This window comes from Manacus candei, unplaced genomic scaffold, assembly GCF_025592945.1.
Source record: "Manacus candei isolate 608988 ecotype Guabito, Panama unplaced genomic scaffold, ASM2559294v1 h1tg000005l, whole genome shotgun sequence".
Classification (NCBI taxonomy): Eukaryota; Metazoa; Chordata; class Aves; order Passeriformes; family Pipridae; genus Manacus; species Manacus candei.
In genome coordinates, this window is record NW_026138053.1 from 22,042,436 (window position 1) to 22,060,569 (window position 18,134).

Here is an 18,134-nt window from a genome sequence, read left to right on the forward strand (position 1 = left end):
TGGCTCTGCTTGTGGTTGGACTCGGGTCTTCAGCACTGATTAATCTGTGAACAGCAAAACAGTGCTTGAGACAGGCACTCAGAGATTTAAAGGCCCACTGCTCCTGAACAGCATGCTGGGGGAGAGCCACGGTGGTCCAAGGGGCACTTGTCCCATTTTGGGACAGCATACCAGGTCCACTCCTGGTCATCTTCCTGTGGCCTCAGCTGGAAATGTCCCCTCTCACTGAGCTTTGTGACACCACAGATGTCCCCACAAAGTATGATTCTGCCTGACAAAGTGACTTTCTACACAACTCACTGCCTTGCTGCCTATGCAGAATTGGATATGCCCCTGCTTAGGGATCAGTCTTATCACATCAGTTGCTGATGTGGACCTGGTTTTGGTGCTTAATCAAAAAAGGGCCTAAAGCAAAATTCATGAAGGATGTCCCACCCATCACAGCCTTTCAACTGAGGTTGGGATCTCTCTGGCTTGTTCTCCCTGTCCCATTATTTTTCATGGTGACACAAGCACAACAGGAAGGTTGCAGCTGGCTGTCATGCAGCAATCAGAGAGGCCTTATTGTGGGTGCAAGTCTTATCCCAGGCTGAATGATGCCTGCTGCTTTTCTTCCACATCAGAGTAAATCACCATGCAACAGCAGCCAATGTCACTAGCAGAACTCAGTTTTTGCCTGATTTTTCAAATTTCCCTGGGAATGAAGGTTTTGGTGATTTCCCTTCTTCATCTACATAGCACCAGGACTTGAGCAGGGTGAGGAGAAACAGGCATTTTCTGAGAACAGGCACACTGCATCATGTCAGGATGAGAAAATTAGCTGCTCAGAGAACTTCAGGCTGTATAGAGAGGCTTCTAATTACAATACATCTCAATAAGCTTTGGTGGTTTTGGGGGAAAAAGATGCATGGGATATCCCTACCTTTATGAGGTCTGGATTTCACCTACATGCTGGCAGTTGGTGTATACGTGGTGAGTGGCAGCTCGTATGGGTGGCGGAAACATCTGAATCTTTGTAAACCAAGTAACAACTCTGTGGGTGTGGGAGTTCCCAAGGGATTGTATCATAGCAGGGGCAAGAGGCCATGCCACAGCCCTGCAAGGCTGCCCTGCCATCACAAGATCCTTCTTGCACCAGTTTCCTGGGATGCCCTGAAGCCAGAACATTCGCAAACAGAAAAATATGCCTTCTTTCTGGTTTCACCTTCGCCACCTGCTCCTCCCCTCCTTGCCCTCAACTTGGAAGAGCGCTGTGTCACGTAACATCATCCCACCAGGTGCTGGGTGGCCAGATGAGATCTGTCATCAATCTACCCACTTCTGTGAGCTCATAAATGACACCTCGCTTAGCCAAGAGAAGCAGGAAAGGAAGTTTCAGTTCTTTTACCAGAGGACACTGGAGGGAGAGGCTTCCGAATGAGGCTGGTAATTAAACAGGGATGCAACAGATGCCAACTGGTAATGCCAGCTGGATTACCAGTTCCTGGGCTGGGCAGAAAACCTTGCCACGGCTACAAAGCTGACTGAAATCTTGATTTTTCCTCTGGCTGAGTCTCAATCGGCTTTTCCGTTCTAATAGTATATAGACAAGGCAGATAAGTAAATAGAGAGGGTCAGCTTTCACTTTCAACCCTCCACGCACCAGTGGGGTGTGAAACATCGGGTAAACTGCAGTTCAACTGCTGGCTGTATTCCATCAGGAGCTATTCTTGGGGAATTGCCTTGTTTTCCCAGCTCCCTACCAAAACAAACTCACTCATGCCTGTGTCATGGTAGGGGCATGCAGAAGCCAAGCATAGGCTGCTGTGACTGCAGTCACAGAGGAAAAAGGTGATTAAATTAAGAGTTTGACTGATCACCCGTTTGGCACTCCCAACACATATCGTTTATACCCTTCTCTCCCACCAACAAAACTCTGCAAGCTGAAACCTACCAAAGAAGAGCCTGAGGGGAATTACAGTGTACCTTTCCTGGGGTTGAACCGCAGGACAAACCTGTTCCTGCTGCTTGCACACCCATGCTGGAGCTTGTCAATACTAACACCTCCAAAATGTCAGCCATCAGATGGCCATAGACACAGCAGCTCCCAGCATACCCAGACAATGTGTAATTCAGATGTTTAAATCCCTGCTGGAGTACTGACACACTGAGCTGCAGAGCTGAGGATCAGTTCAGGTGGGATTACAAGGATGATTACAGCAACAGGTCAAGAGAAGCAATGGAGGAGGTGATGGAGAGAGGGGCCTAGGACTCTGTAGGAGGGAGATGATCCTGATAGCAGGGAGAGGGTCGGTGTGCTGGTCTCTGAGCAGGGGTTTGAGCACACAGAATGTGGCATTGTGCTTTTGAAAGGTCCACCCACAGGTTGGGTTTTAGGAAAAGGCTGGTGACTGTCCTTAATCTGAGCAAACTTTGATTTGGATGAAAACCCCTTAATTTTTGCCAAACCCACCGAACTACTTTGAAAGCAATTCGGTAGTTGAATAAAGTCAGTTGAAGGGTTGGACTGAGTCACATTAAAGTAATTTGGATTCAAATGAGAGCAGGCACATTCCCACAGGCAGTAACTTTCTGTTGATTCCTTTCAAGATTGTTTCCATGTCTCATGTTAAAATAAGGCTTCATTTCAACAATAACAGTATCTGTTTCAAAACTAAACAAATAAAGATCATATCAGCAACACAAAACATTTCATACCATTATGACTGAACTTCTAACATTTTTGTCTGCAAGAAGGAACGGATGTTTTTCCTTTTTGATCTTTACAGATTTTTAGTCAATTATTAAAACAGACAGTCATACACTTGCAGGGAAGTTTTTCAAGGAAGCTTTGGGGCCTGCCCAGGATGTTTCCCAGGTGACAGGAAGTCTGTGCAAGTAAGCTCAAACCTTGGGAGCTTCGCAGTGATAATGCAAGAGGGAGTTGGAGGAATGAATTTTTTTCTTTGCTTCTGATCTAGTCTGAGGACGACTCATGTTTTTCTAAACCTTGCTGGAGACAGTAGAAACAGAGGCTCAGCTCTAGGAAGACAAAAGCAAACGTGTGGAGATGGTAGGCAGCAACCCAGCTTGGCGGGGAGGCTGTGATGTGTTGGATGACAGAACTGGTTGAGCCTCAGGCCAGTGCTCAGGCATCACTTTCCTGGATTCTTGGCAAGTGTGAAAGGGGAAGGGACTGGGTGTGTGTGGATTGCCAGCCTGCTTTCCTTATGGTATTTCCACCCTGCTCGCCTTCCTCTTGACATAGCTCAGAAACCATCTGCCAAGTAAGAGTGAGAAGGAAACTCCTGCAGAGGAACTTTTGTCCTGGAGCCATGGGGTGCAGCCCTGTGGGTTCACAAACTGCCAAGTTGAAACAGTTCATAGCAGGAGAGCTCATTGCTGCTGTGGGTCCCGGCCCACCAGTCAGGCCAGCCAGGGGCTGGTCACGGTGTCTCAGGCGCCGGCCACAGGCGCGTGCATGCTGTCCCCAGGGAGCAGAGGCAGGGCGAGGAGCGGGTGCCTGACGTGTGCCTGCTCAAGCCTGAGGTCCTCTTGGAGCATGTTTGTGGGCGCGTGGGCCGCAGCACAGCGTGACTGCTGTTGCAGCAGGCATTTATGATGCTGCTTGCTCACCACAGACCGCACAGAAGGCGCTTTTTGCTCTTCCAAGTGGCTCAGTGCTACAAATTCCAAATAACATCCTGCACTGGGATATCCTCAGCAGTAGCATAGAGCTTTGGTAACTCCTTTCTCCAAAGATTTTTCTCCACCAGATCCCTCCCTCTGTCCTGGGATCAAGAATGGTCAGAGGGGAAAGGTGCACCCTGAGTTGCATCACTCCAGAAAGACCAAAGAGCACCCTGCAGGACCCCACATGGACCCCCAGAGCCACAAGTATCAGGAGGATGAGATGGGATTGATGCTCCTCACAAAGAGAGCTCAATTAGAAGTGACCATCCTATTAAATGAACAGATAACGGGTTTAAATGGAAAACAAGGACTTTGAAGTTTTTTTCACGCAATAGGCAAATAACCTGTGGAAGTCATTGCCATGAGAGGAAGTTAAAAGGTTGGATAGGCTCAGAAAGCAGCAGATTCACACATGAGAAATGCTTCACAAACTGCTGGGAAAAAAAAGAAACAAAATACACAGCAGTCCTGGTGTCTAAGGCAGGATACCACACTTGGATAGGCCTTTGAGCCCACTCAGCTTGACCACTGTTACACAAGGCTGAATGGAAGGGTTAAACACTTCAAAAAACAGGTAGCCAGAGCTTAGTACCCAAACCACAGCACATCCAATCCAGGCTGCCTCCCCTGGATGCCTGCATGCCCTGTGTGGGCAGGCTTGCTGTGGTGTGCCAGGGCTGGCTGCCCTGCCAGAGGAAGAAATCCCCTCTTGCAAAGTCCATGTGATCAAGAGTTGTGAGAGGCAGCACTGGAGATGCTGATGACACAGCCCTAGCTCCATCATAGGGCAACTGCTCTTCAAATGCAGGGAGGAAATAAAACTGGCACTTGATGATGCAATGTGAAGAAAGTCAGGAGGGGTAAACTTTAAAAACATCCATGTGAAAGACTATGAGAATACAATTAGAATGGCCACTTTGGAGCAACGCTGTGGGGAGCAGGGACAGCCTAGGGCAGGGATGGGCAGTGCAGGGGCTGAGGGCTTCACCCCACGGCTGGGCTCTGCTCACTGGGAGGCGCTGGGGAAGGCAGGACATGCCTCTCACATGCCCTGCCTGGCTTACAGCAGCACAGCACACTGACTGCTGAGCTAACGAGCAGCCCTGCCAAGGTTGTCAGAGCCAGGTCTCTTGGCAGGCTGGCCCAGAACAGACACACGGCTCCAATCTCTGTGGCAGCAACAGCAGGGCCATAGTTTTGTTTTACCAGTGAAGGGAGAAGTAGAGAGAGGCAAGCTGCCAGACTCTGATGCAATGGGAATTACTGAGCTGTAAGTCTTTCTGAAGGATAAGAAGGAAGAAAATTTTAGTGTCGTGATGCGAGCCTCCAAGCCCTGGGCAGCAGAAGAACCATGCCAAGGTTTCACAGCTTTCAGGGAAATATCTTCTTTCCCATCCCAGTAATCTGACTAAACAAACAGCACTTAATTTGCCGAAAGCAATTTGTAAGACAAGTAAAAAAGCTGAATGAGGTAACAACTGCTCTTTTTCCTCCACTTATCTCTCGGCTTTGTGCCACAACTTGCTCTGGGTATGCCAATCTGCCCAAGGGCTATCCCACACACTCCACAGCATGCCCAAGAGCTTGGTAATTTCACACAAAACCTGAATTCCATCCTTCTGTACGCAAACTCCCACATTAGAAAAGACTTTGCTACATACTTGTCCCATGCCAGAAGCATCTGGAATTTGCACAGAGGAACCATGTTCTGCTGTTGCACAAACAGTATGTGAAAGAAAAGACAAAAAGCAAAATAAAACAAAAAACCCCCAACTAATCAACCAAAACCACCATCACCAACATAAATAGGACTGAAGTAAATCTGTCTACACCAATAACCTGACCACTCTGTTCACAGAAATCCCCACAGCTTCAGTAATGCATATGGACCAAGCTGATATTGTAGAACAGAATCATAAAGGCTTAGGTTGGAAGGGACCTTTAAAGGCTATCTAGTCCAATCCCCCTGCAACGTGCAGGGACATTGTCAATTAAAGCAGGTTGCTCAAAGCCCCACTCAGCCTAACCTTCAGTGTTCCCAGGTATGGGACCACCACCTCTCTGGGCAACCTGTTCCCACATTTCACCACTCTCGTTGTAAAACATTTCTGTCATATATCTAGTCTGAACTGATCTTCTTTTAGTTTTAAACTGTGAGGGCAGTGATTTTAAACTGTTACCCCTTGTCCTGTCACTACAGGCCCTACTAAAATGTCTGTCCTCACTTTTCTTACAAACCCCCTTAAAAAGTACTGAAAGACTGCAATGAGGTCTCCCTGAAGCCTCCCACTCTCCAGGTTGAACAACCTCAACTGACTCAGTCTTTCTTCATTTGAGAGGTGTACCATCCATCTTATCATGTTTTTAGCCCTCTTCTGGACTCTCTTCAACAAATACACATCTTTCCTGAACTGAGGACCCCAGAGCTGAAATAGAGAACAAGCACCAGGTTTCTGTGACAACTTTACTGAGATTTGCTAAGGTTATTCACCCATCTATGGATTTTCTGAGTCTGATACAGAACCACTGTGATTTCCCCCCTGAACCAAGACTACTGGTGCTCTCTCACTGAGGAGACTACAAACATTAGAACAACCACTTCTCTATTTGGCCTCTTTAGATGAACATAATTAGAATTTTTTCACTCTGTCCCATTCACACTGTTTCCACTTAAGTTCACATCTCATGCTACAGTTCTTCCGCTTTTGTAGCAAGAGGAAGTGGTTTGCACTGCTTTTTTCCCAACCAAGTGACAACAGCTGAGGAATCAGGAAGGATTCTTCAAAGCTTTGGACTAGGCAAATCACCATTTTCCTATAGGGTTTCAGACAGAGAAGTATCTCCATCTCTGGAGTTCTGTGCTCATGTTTTAGTTTGAATGCAGGACGTGGGCAGTGGGAATGAGTGGGCTCAATGATGGGGACTCTCAATCTCACCGCCTGCTCCAGCAGGAGCTGCACCAGCAGCTGCCTGTGCTGGCTGCTAGGACAGGGTGCCAGGGCAGTCTGATCACTTCCTTTGCTCCTAATGCCAGGGATTCCTGCTGGGAACTCAGCGCTGTGGTCCCCACTCCGGCCCTGTGTCAACCACACAGCCCCTGGCCCTGGGGCACGGGACTCACCAGTGCCCGTGGGCTACCCCAACCAGGCATCTTGTCGTAGTTACCTATGGCCATTTTCCCAATGGCAACCAATTTTGTTCCAGTTTTGCCTACTGATTTTGTTGTTTCCCCAGAACACTCAGCTTGAGAGAAGCAAGGACAGCAGTAATGCCTGGACATGCAGTGCAGGAGACAGATCTGAAATTCAAATGGATCAGTCTTCCTTTTCCGCCACTCCTGCAGGTTGGGGCTGAAACTCCAGTAGGGTTTTTCTGTGCTACATCAGTCTCTCTCATATTCTTGGAATGCTGTGACAACTGGAAGCGTGTCAGTCTTCCCACAAACACACGCAGAGGCAGGTTGCACCACAAAGTAGAGATAGGGTAACCTTTGTTTTCACTGAAAACAAGTCAGTCAGGACTTGGAAAACCTACTCCAGAGTTAAACCAAACTTCATACTTACACTGGGTAAAGCAAACTTCGTACTTATACTAGGTGGTGCTGTATTTGATGAGGAAAAATGCAGATATTTGCATGACTGCTGAGGCTTTGAAAAACAGCTCCCCAGGGACAGGCTGAAAAGCACAGTTCAGTGTCTGAACGAGAGGGGCTGGGACAAACATGGTGATGAAGGTTGTCACAGAGTGCCAAACAGAGTAACGTAAAGTTCCTGCCTGAATATGTGGGTGGTAAATCTGCTGCTCCCAATCTGTGCCTGAGATGTGAAATTACCACAGGACCCCAGGGCTGGGCTTAGGCAGAGGAAGTGATGTCCACAACCAGGCACATGATACTACCATTCTTTTGCAATCACCGTAACAGATATTTCAGACTAAAAAACTGGCAAAGAGTCAAACACACGCACCCCCCATGCTCCAACAAAATGGAAAGTCAAAGGCTAGAAATTAACTTTGTGTATTTTGAGCTGTGACATTGCCTGTGCGAAGCCTGCCAAACACGTTCTATAGAAACCAGAGAAGGGAAGTAAGGGAGAAAAGGGAGGCAAGAATCACACCCCTGCTCCTTAAAATAATTGATTTATTAAGGTTGGAAAAGAAGTCTGTATCGAGTCCAACCATTAACTGAATAGTGCCAGGTCCACCACTAAACTATGTCCCTAAGCACAGTGTCCGTTCATACAGAGCACAGCTGCTTCTACACTGGATTTGTTTCCATCCCTTCCTGACAGGCTGTTAGGAGAGAGGAAAAAAAGAAAAGGAAGGATGAGACCAACATACAGTGGGCATCCTGTCAATATATACAAAATCACACTCCAAGAGGTGAGGCTACTTTTGAGAAGTGTGAGAAATGAGGAAGAAAATGAGCTCGAGTGTGGTTGTAATTGCATCCTCTACTCTGCTGGGCTTAGCCCAACTCTGTCTTTTAACCGAGAGCAACAAGGTTAAACACTGGCTGAACAAAAACTGCTGGGGTCTGTAGGGAAAATACAGTCGAGATGCAGCTGTAAATATTTTTGCAAGTAAAGAGAAAGGCGTAATTTAAACATTGATTTCGTGGCTCCCAAGCCTGGCTGAGGCTGGTGGGATCTGCAGAACATAATGTTGCCTCTTGACAACTGCTGACAGGGCTCCTCCGGCCCTGCACAAGGCTTGTGACATCACTGGGATGCCAGCACAGGGTTGCAGTGCTGGGACTCTCTCCCCACCGTGCACTGGCAGTCTATTTACAGATAACATAATAGAAAGACAGATTTACAGTCTCTGGCCACTGTCCTTCAGTGTTGTAATTTAACAGTCAGTCACGTAAGCTACCGTATCCATGCTTAACATAACGTGATATAATTAATACAAAACAAATGTAATACTAGCCAAACCCTACCTCTATCAAGTAAAATGCCTTCAATATTTGGAAGCATCCAACTCCAGCTCCTTATTGATCCTGTGTAATCTCTCCCTTGTATTATCCTTCCCATTTTAACTCTGTATTCATCTAAGTAATTGGGAAATTTTAGGTACTGGGAATGATATTTTCTGCCCTGAGCTCTATTTGTGGAAGCAATAATAATTCTTTGTTTGAAAAAAAGTGACTGTTTTGCAGATTAAAAAAATGTTGGTAGAACTCCTTGTGATATTTTCTCTTTTTGTTTTTTAATACACTTTTCTGCCTTTGTGCTCTGTGGGATGTCACAGGAAGTCTCATTTGCATGCTTTAAATTGAAGATTGCTTAGGTCTCTTTTTGTGGTCAAAGACAGGAGTTTAACAAGTGGGGAGTTTGGTGTGGGGGACCGTGGGGTTGTGCCCTAAACCTGTCCCAAAGTGTGTCCCTGCCAGGGACCAACCCCAAACAGGCAGATTTCTGCTGTCTCCATCACTGTCCTACCAGGTTTGGTTTCACTCCCTCCCACCTTACCTCTGAGGAGCTCTGGGTTTGTCTGCAAAAAGCCATGGGAGCGGCTGGTGGCTTTGGGTTGCCAATGGTGCATCCTCCCACACAGGTGCCAGCACAGCTGGGAGCTCTCCAACAACTCAGTTCAGTTTTCTGGAGGCAGCACAAGCAGATTCCCTCTGTTGCAGCCAAAATTAACTCTGCGCTAAGGACCCACTCCACCACTAAGTGAGAATTAGAAAGACAAAGCAGAGTATTAACAAAACAGTCGAGGGTTTTTAGTTTTGTTCTTGTGCCTCTTCCAAATTCCTGTTTCCATTCCACCCCTCTACAACACAGAGATATTTGAATTTGGTTTTGTGCAGCTGGAAGAGTTTTCTTCCACAGGCAGAGAAGAGCAGATCCAAAACTAAAGTTTATAAAGGACATTTTTCATGCATTCCAACCCCAGAAAGGGAGTGCAGCAGACCTGGCCGAGATCTCTAAGTGACGTCTTCGTATATCAGAATTTCTTTCTTAAATAAACGCGGATGAAGAACACTTTTTCATCTCAAAAGAAAATTCAAAAGAACGTGCAGAATGTTAGAATAGAAATTACTTTCAAGGCTGACAGTTAAAATCATATTTCTTTTAGGTGGATTTTAGTTTTCATTCTCAAGCCCATCTGATTTTTCTTTCCTCTTTTTTCCTTACTTCTCCATAAAACTCCTTACTCACAATTTTGTTCCCACAATAAGGAATTTAAAAAGCAGGTGAGAAAAAATAGGAAGGGAAAAGCTAAAAATCATTTTAGGAAGACTTTGAAACTCAACCAGCTCATTTCAAACTGCAAATTGAAAGCCATTTGCGACATCCCAACTCTTTTCCCACTCTTCCTCCTCCTTGAGTGGTGTCAGTGGGAAGTGCAGGCTGGTAGCTCAATGTAACTGTTAACATTTGCTGCTAAAGTTCACTTGGAGTCATGTTTTTTAAGTGTGTATAGTTTCACTTTTACTGCGTGAATCATGTCCTCAGGGAATTGGAAAAATGCCCTTCCGCCATCAGCACTCAGATCCGTGATGTCAAAATGAGAACCAGATTCAATCCCGTGTCAACTCCTCAGCCAGAAAAAAACCACCGGCACCTCCAGAAACAGAAGCAGGTTGCACACAGATAATAGGAGGTTCCTGAGCTTGGCACCTTGCCCCTTCACTTTGCATCTGCTGGAGAGTTTGTAAACTTGACTCCTCGCGTGAAATTCCGAGGTGATTTCTAGAGCCCTTGCAGTTTGTCCCTCGTGTCATTTCAGGCATTATGGGCCAGGAGCCAAATGAAAGTTCCCTGCCTCAGTTTCATGAGGACGTGTTAACTCACTGACTTTTAGTCCGGGGCCAATGACGAAATATACCTTGGCTCCTCCTCTTGGTGTGACGAAATCGCCAGTACATAATCCTGTCCACGTTCCACCGCGGCAAGAAGGACCTGGGGAATTCTCTCAGCGCGTTTCTCAGCCGTAGTGCTGCGTGCATCGTACCCTCTAGCGGTATCATGGACGGACCAAACTTGATGGAGAATGGAAAGAGCCCACGGGAAAGGAAATTCACAGGCTTTCAAGTGGTTTTTTATACTTTTGTATTTTTGTTGACTATTGTTTCAGCCCTGGTTTCTATAGTCTTCAGTTTGCTCCATCATAAGCAGGTAAGAACAAAGCAAAATTCTTAACTCGGGAGTGTACGACATGTGCATTATTTCTATAATTATTAACATTGCTGTGCTGATGCTATTGACTAACTCCAACCTAGCCATTCTTAACTCCTTAGGAGACTGCTAATGCTTTTAGCTTTCATGATTTCAGCTGATAGTGTTTTCACCAGTTCCTCAATGTCATCATCATTTTCCTTTCATTTCCATAAGCTTAAAAAAACCCCAGATTTTATTTCCCCTTTTTCCTCTCTCCTGCACCAATCACATATGCTGTCCTAATGTGATATCAGCTGTTGATGCTCTGTAGGGACCAGAGAGGTTGGGGAATCCCGGTAATTCACCAGGCACGAAGCCTTTTCACACTTGATTTTACCAAGTGCTAATACAACGCGGCACAAAAACCGGTCAGTGAGTCAAGATATCGTCTCCATTTCATTAGTTGATTCCAACACGCTTTTTCTGTCTCTATCTTTACAAACAGTATTGAACAGAAATACAAGGGTGAGCCAAATGACTCATTTGGCAAGTTCTTTATTTTCTGATTTCCAAACTGCGAATCAGTCTCCTGGAGAATCCAAGTGCTGATTTGGGATACTAGTTTACATATCCCGCTGTGATGTAGCTCCAGTTCTACAAAGGAAGGGGACAAGGAAAAAGTCCCCTTCTGTTAAGAGGCAGGATGGTTTGTTCGCGTGGTCAGTGAGCTTCTTGTGGCATAATGATGCCAAGAAGCCCCCTGAGGACTGATCCTACCAGGCACTGCTTTTTTTAAAACATGAAGTTTCCTAAATTCCCAAAAAAGATATGACTACTCTGTACCTTACAGAACTATTATTTAGCAGACAATATAAAATAAAAAAGATTAATTGCTTTGATACTTTCAGCCCCACTCCCACAGCCTCTCTCGTCTATTTGGGAGCTGTGAAGCAGCAGCTCTGTGACCTGCAGTCACAACTGCATCCTGCTGATGGACACGAGCACACGAACGCACATAGCATTTCACACGTTTTTCTCCTCCCTTTCTTCTTTTCATATTGCAGAAAGTTACTCTAGCAAGTCGGAGAACTGCCTTTAGTCCTTTTGATTCATATTAGCTGGGGAAAGCAGGGCTAGGCAATGAAAGCCTTTCCGTGCAAGGGAGCTGACAATCTCCCCAGCACTCAGGACAGCAACTTCCCGAGGAAGAGATGAGGTTGTGCCTCAGTAGGGATTTTAAGCATTTCAGAGCTTGCACCCATTAAGATGTGAGACAGAACTGAATCCCTGTGCCTTTAAGCTGACCCCACATCTGCTTTTTATGGGCTCTGGCCAGAGTCAGAATGGAGCTGCCATGGAGAAAGAGCATGAGCTCTGCAAGCAAACGCCAAACCATGAATCACAGGAATAGGCTGAAATCTCCTGCCACTGACAGTTTACCACCCTGGCACCCAGAGAAGCACATCCTTCCCTTGCTTAGAGGGCACTGGAAAGCTGACTACTGGATATAAAGCACTGTGCCTGTCACCCTGAGCTAAGCATGGTTTAGCAGTTAAAGAGAAGTAGGTTTAAAAGTCAGAAGCTGTCCTCCCTGTACTGCATATCTGGTGTAAACTTGAGGGCATCCCTTCAGCCCTCCATGTTTCCTTCTTCCTCTTCATGCCGGGGCTACAAAGCCTGATGGTAGCTCCAAGAAAGAGGTGACCGCTGTCAAAACCCCTTGGCTGCTCTCAGAGCACAAAGTGCCACGGAAAGGAGTCATATCTGAACATGTCTATTACATGGCTCTGCCACAAGCTGTATCAGCGCTAAATGATTTCAAACTATGACACACAGAAGCAAAAGTTCATGGTTTTAGTGAGGGTGAATTAGCACAACACTGTGCAGCTCCCTGTGTGTATGCACCAGCTTTAAATCAAGTCCTTGTCTGCAGAGACATCACTTGTGACAGTCCACAAGAGTGAGCCCAGGGATGAAAGGACAGTCCTGTCCCCCAAAAGGAATGTAGAGTTTTACTTGGTCTACTGCAGGTCACTGCCAATTGGTTGTCATTTTATTTTGGGAAAATACCACCAAAATGGATATGAAAAATGCTGACCTACTTTAAACATTTCAAACTTTGTTGGAAAGCATCTGTTTTTTCATGACAAACCATTGCTTGTGTTTGTAATGGTGGATAAAAGGGTAATTTCTCTTCCTGGGAGAATGCTTCTCTACTCTTGTAAGGATAATGCTCCTCTGTTGAGCTCACAAATACGTGGAAAAATTGGAGCAGAAAACACTGACCAAGCACTGCTTCTTTCCACAGGCTTCGGGATTTTGCTGGGCACATGGAACGTGTAAGTATGGAAATTCTAAACCTGCTTTCTGCCTTTATCAGACTTATGCTGTGACAAAGATGACTGTCTCACAGCCCTCATGCCTGTTCTAAGGACAGCTGTGAGTACTGATGGCAGAAATACAGAGCCCATAGAGCAGTGTGGCCATGACAAATAGAGCTCCTCAGCTCTGCACCCAGGGCTGCCAGCCAGCAACTTTCTCTCTCTCTGGCATGATAAGTGATGTTCATCTCTGCAAAAATGGCCTATAAAATCAGCACCACAAGGGTAAGATTTATTGCTGCCAAGTGTTAGTTCATCAGTGCTCTAAGCAAACCCCAGGGCAGCTCTAAAGTAATATCACATATACTAGCCCAGACCCTCAGAGAGATTTAATTAATTCAATGAAAACCTTGTGCATGTTTAAAACTTTAGTTAATGGCTGTTAACTGTGCAAGACCCAAATCAGCCAGGAACCCTCCTAGGCAGACACAGTGTCTGATGGCTCCAACCAGCACTGTGGCCTGAGCTGGGTGTCCCTGTTACATGATGTTGATACGTTCTGCACCAAGACTCCACCGTGTTATGAACCTCAGGCACACACCCCGCCAGGCAAAATCCTACATTGCTGTGCAGTGTTGTCTCCTTACCTGGTTTGCCAGAGCACACAGCAAGGGGTATGGCAGCTGCCAACCACTGTTAGCTTTAACACTGACAGCCTGTGCTCACCCAGCACAGAGAGGGGGAAAATCTGGGAAGACTCTTCAGGCTTAGCAATTACTGTAACCACTCTCATCATCCTCAGACCTGGCTGAAATTTTGCCTGTGAATTTTTTTCTTATTAGAGACCAGCTCAGACCCAACCCCCAGTTTTGAAGATTTCCTGTCTCCGGGGTGCATTCTGCAACTAACCTGTCCTGGCAGGGAGGACCTCCAAGCTACCCATGGCCGTAGTGGTCCTTCACAGCCTCTCCTGGCAGATGGAGACCACTTCCTAGCACTTCTGAGAAGTAGTAAACTCAAAAAGAATGACCAACAATAATTACAGTGACATCAAGAAGAATAATAAATAATAATAATTATTAGGAAGTCAAGAAGGGAATGGGGAGTGAGATGCACAAATGGGAAACAGTAAGAAAACATGCTTATGTACAGGAAAAGGTTGTCCTTAAACATAATTAATCACTATATGCATTTTGTCTGTCCTTTCCACAGTAGCTGAATCTTCTACACAAAACTCAGCTATCCTGAGCTGGAACTGGAAATTGGAGAACTGCAATGGATTTGTGCAGAAGGACCACGACCAGTTCCTCATAATCGAGCAGAGTGGCACTTACTTCATCTATGCTCAGGTCAACCGCATAAAGGAAATGGACAAGTCTTTTATACTGACGCTGTTCAAAGACCCAGATACCACCCTCGACAAGGTTGGGGGACCAAAAAATGGAAGTGATATGACCACGTTAAATTTCGCGAGACCCTTTTTCCTGAACAAAGGAGATAGGCTGCACTGTAAGAAAAATTTCGATCTTGACAAGATTCTGTTAGGGAATCAGAGTTATTGGGGCCTGTTTAAAATGTAGCAGGATCTGCTCTGAGTCAGCTCCTCCCTTATTTCCTCCAGGAAACCTTAGGACATGAATGAAGAATCTGCAATTTCTCTTTGGGTGAAATTCAACTTGCTGAAATACACGCCATAGTAGGCTTGCATCCTACAGCGAATATCAAACTTTGGTAATAACGGATGGCACCTGATTGTCACAAAGTATGAGGAAAAGATGCTTCTTGGAGGAAAAACGTCTTGATGCATTATGGGGTTGACTCTGAGATCTTGGAAAAACAAGTCACTGTATTCAATCTCTTTAGAGGTGAGGAGGAGCTCTGCTCTGCAGCTGGCTGCATTTCAGAGCTGGGTACACGTCAGTCCCTTGGATCCCTTCTCATGACAGGTGTTATGCAAAGCTAAGATATTTTATATCCTTCTCACGCAACCTGCTGGTGAAACAATGTGTCCACAGCAGAAGGACAGAAACATTCTGTGACAAAAGGAAAGCTGCTCAGCCCCATCCACAGCCTTGCCACTAGTAAGAGAAACACCTTGTACCTGTCTGCATGGGTAGTTCAGAGCACAAGGACCTTCCCACTGAAGCCCAAGCAGTGCAGCACCTCTGTGAATCCAGGCTAGCTCTGGCATGTGTGCCACGGCCCAGACATGCCCACCACAGTGAGCCTGTGAATGTGACTGATGCAGCTGCCACAAGGGATGGATCACTGCTGGCTGAGCAGCACAGACGTGCAGCCGAGTTTGCTGTATGGAACAGAGACCGTGGAGGAGAGCTAATGATAGAAAGATGCATATGAGGAGAGTGAGCACAGAGTGGAGAGCAGAGGATGGAGACTTGGAGAACTGTTCCCAGAATTTTTTTTAACTGTGCTGTGTAGTGGGTGTTGCAAGCAGGGCAGGGCAGGGCAGACACAGCCTTGACATGAGATGGGGAGAGGCTGAGCATCCCTCCCTAATCACCTCCTTCCCACAGACACAGCTTTGACATCCAGCACAAAGCACTGGTTGTGATCTAGCAGGGAAGCAGGACACCCTTCACCTGCTCGGGGAACCAGCAGGTGCTGCTCATTTCAAGGCCTACCTGCTGTGCTTCCCAAAATGAACACCAAATCACCTGCAGATCACAGGAACACTTCAAAACCTCAACAAAGGCAAAGTGCTCTCAGAAAAGCAGGCTGCTGTGGCTGCACGACAGCCCAGCTGTCCCACGATGTGGTTCCTCTCCCTTGTCTGGGCAGGCTTTCCCAGGGGCTCTATGCTTTGCTTTTCTGCCTCCTGGACCTTTATGGATGAAAACTTCTCTATCGTTCCTCACAGCATGTCACAGCCTTGGGAATGGATTTACATGGAAAAGCAAAGCAACTGAGAGGCTGGCTGGAAATATATAATGATTTGGGGTGGGTTTTATATTCTATATATTGTAATTTTATATTCTATATATTGTAACTCTAGATCATGAACAGTCAACTTTTTGCAGACAAGTCTGCAGTCTTACGTTCAGTTTCATACAAGTTGTTATTGATTGAAACGATACTCTTGTTCTTACATCGCTTTGTTGATTTCCCTTAGTTTAAAATAAAACGAAAAGAAAATCACAAACCGCAAGTGTATCTCACTTCTTTGATACGGACCGAAAAGATAACTGACTGACACATTTCTCTACCCTTTGTCTACTTTCACTGAACCGCCTCTCCCGCTCCGAGAGGTTGGCAGTACAGGCACGGAGCAAGATTGGCTTGCACTGCACAGCCCCAGGGCAGTGATGAACTCAGTCATCTTCCCAACACACAGAGGAGCTCCATAGAGCCCAGCTCCATGGGGATAGGGAGGAGGGGGAATGCCAGCACCCAAGGCACCCCACGCCCCAACACATTAAGCCTTGGTGAAAGCCTTTTCACTGAGACGTCAGGTTATGAAAAAGGAGTGTCTTTCTCTGTCCTATAATGCCTTTTAATTAAATGTGCTTTCAAAGCTATGGGAAGTATGATGTAAAGGAGGGTGAATGCATCATGAGATTGACTGTATAAATAGTTAGTCATGTGCCTTCAACCAAAAAGTGGTGGTTTTTTAACAGGACTTGGGGATTTTTTGCTTTCTTGGAAGCTTAGCACACTGCACAGCCTCCCTAGGATCAGAGATGTAAATGCCCCTTAAAGGAGAGATTTCCATCTCTTTAGAAATTAGCCAAAATGTGGTCCTAGAAAAGAAATAATCAGATTTTTGAACAAGTAAATATTTGAACACAAGTAACCACAACACATGCAGCGTTTTTTCTGTTAAACAAGCAGACACAGGCTGTCTATCACCACCACACCTCAGTACACTACACTCTCTGTAGTCTAATAGGGGTTGTTCTAGGATGATCTGAAAGTTCATTAAAAAAGTGCCACAAAGCACATCAAAACCAGCACAACCTTTCCTCTTAGTAGCCAGAGAGACACTTCTGATGGCATTGCACAGACACCCGTAGTTCAGGACACTGCCATAACAGGGGCTTCTCAGGCTGCTCTGAAAGTCACCACCAAACCTGGCCAGTCAGATGGGGCAGCCACGGGGCAAAGCAGTGCCGGTTTTGAACTGCCCAAAACACAGTGGTTTCTGCCTAAGCCACTGAGCACTCCATGTCCAGAGCCACCCTCAGCCCTCTAAGGATGGGTGAGTGATACCACATCCACTAGTGGTGCCTGAAAACCTGCCCCAGCTCAGCTCCCACACACACTCTGCTTCCAATGGTTAAATTTCTGGGCACTGAAAGCTTTTCTGTCCCTGCTTCTGTCACAAAGAACTGTGTTCTGAAGATGAAACACACATCACAGAGTAGGCATGGACAGGTCTCAAAAAGAAGGGAAACTTTTGGATCAGTGAAATGAATAGATGATGCTGACCTCTGTTCACAAACAGTGAGCCCAACCACAGAGGAAAGGTAAATGGCAACCTTTAATTTGGGTTGCTTCAAACAAACTCCTGAAGAGCTGATTTTACAGAATAGCTTCTATTGTGTAAGCAGAACTATCATTACTTTCAGTTCTAAATTACAGTGCTCAAGACTTCTGCAGCTCAGTGCAGTAAGATGATGCATTTTGGGACACTGGAGTTAAGCAAACTGGCCTTGGTGTTGGAGGGACGATGACTACCACAGCAGAGTGCTCAGAAAAGTCTTTCCTCTGGACAACATAACCTGTGCTTTCTGGGCAAAAATTAATTGTCTCAATGGAAATTTTCCAGGGAATAAATTAAGTCTGGCACCACAAATCCTGCACTGCTAATTTCAGCACTAAAGATGAGTGCATGGGAAGTTCAAAACTGCTGAAACAGTCTGCCAAGAGAACCAGTGGAGATGTGATTTGTTATTCTTGTCCCTGTAAAGTGACAACTGCTTATACAGTTATATTTCCCCTAAATCCTTATCCCTCTAGTTTCATAATTGAGTGGAGATTCAATGGTGCAACCCAAGAGGCTTTAGGCACCACCTCA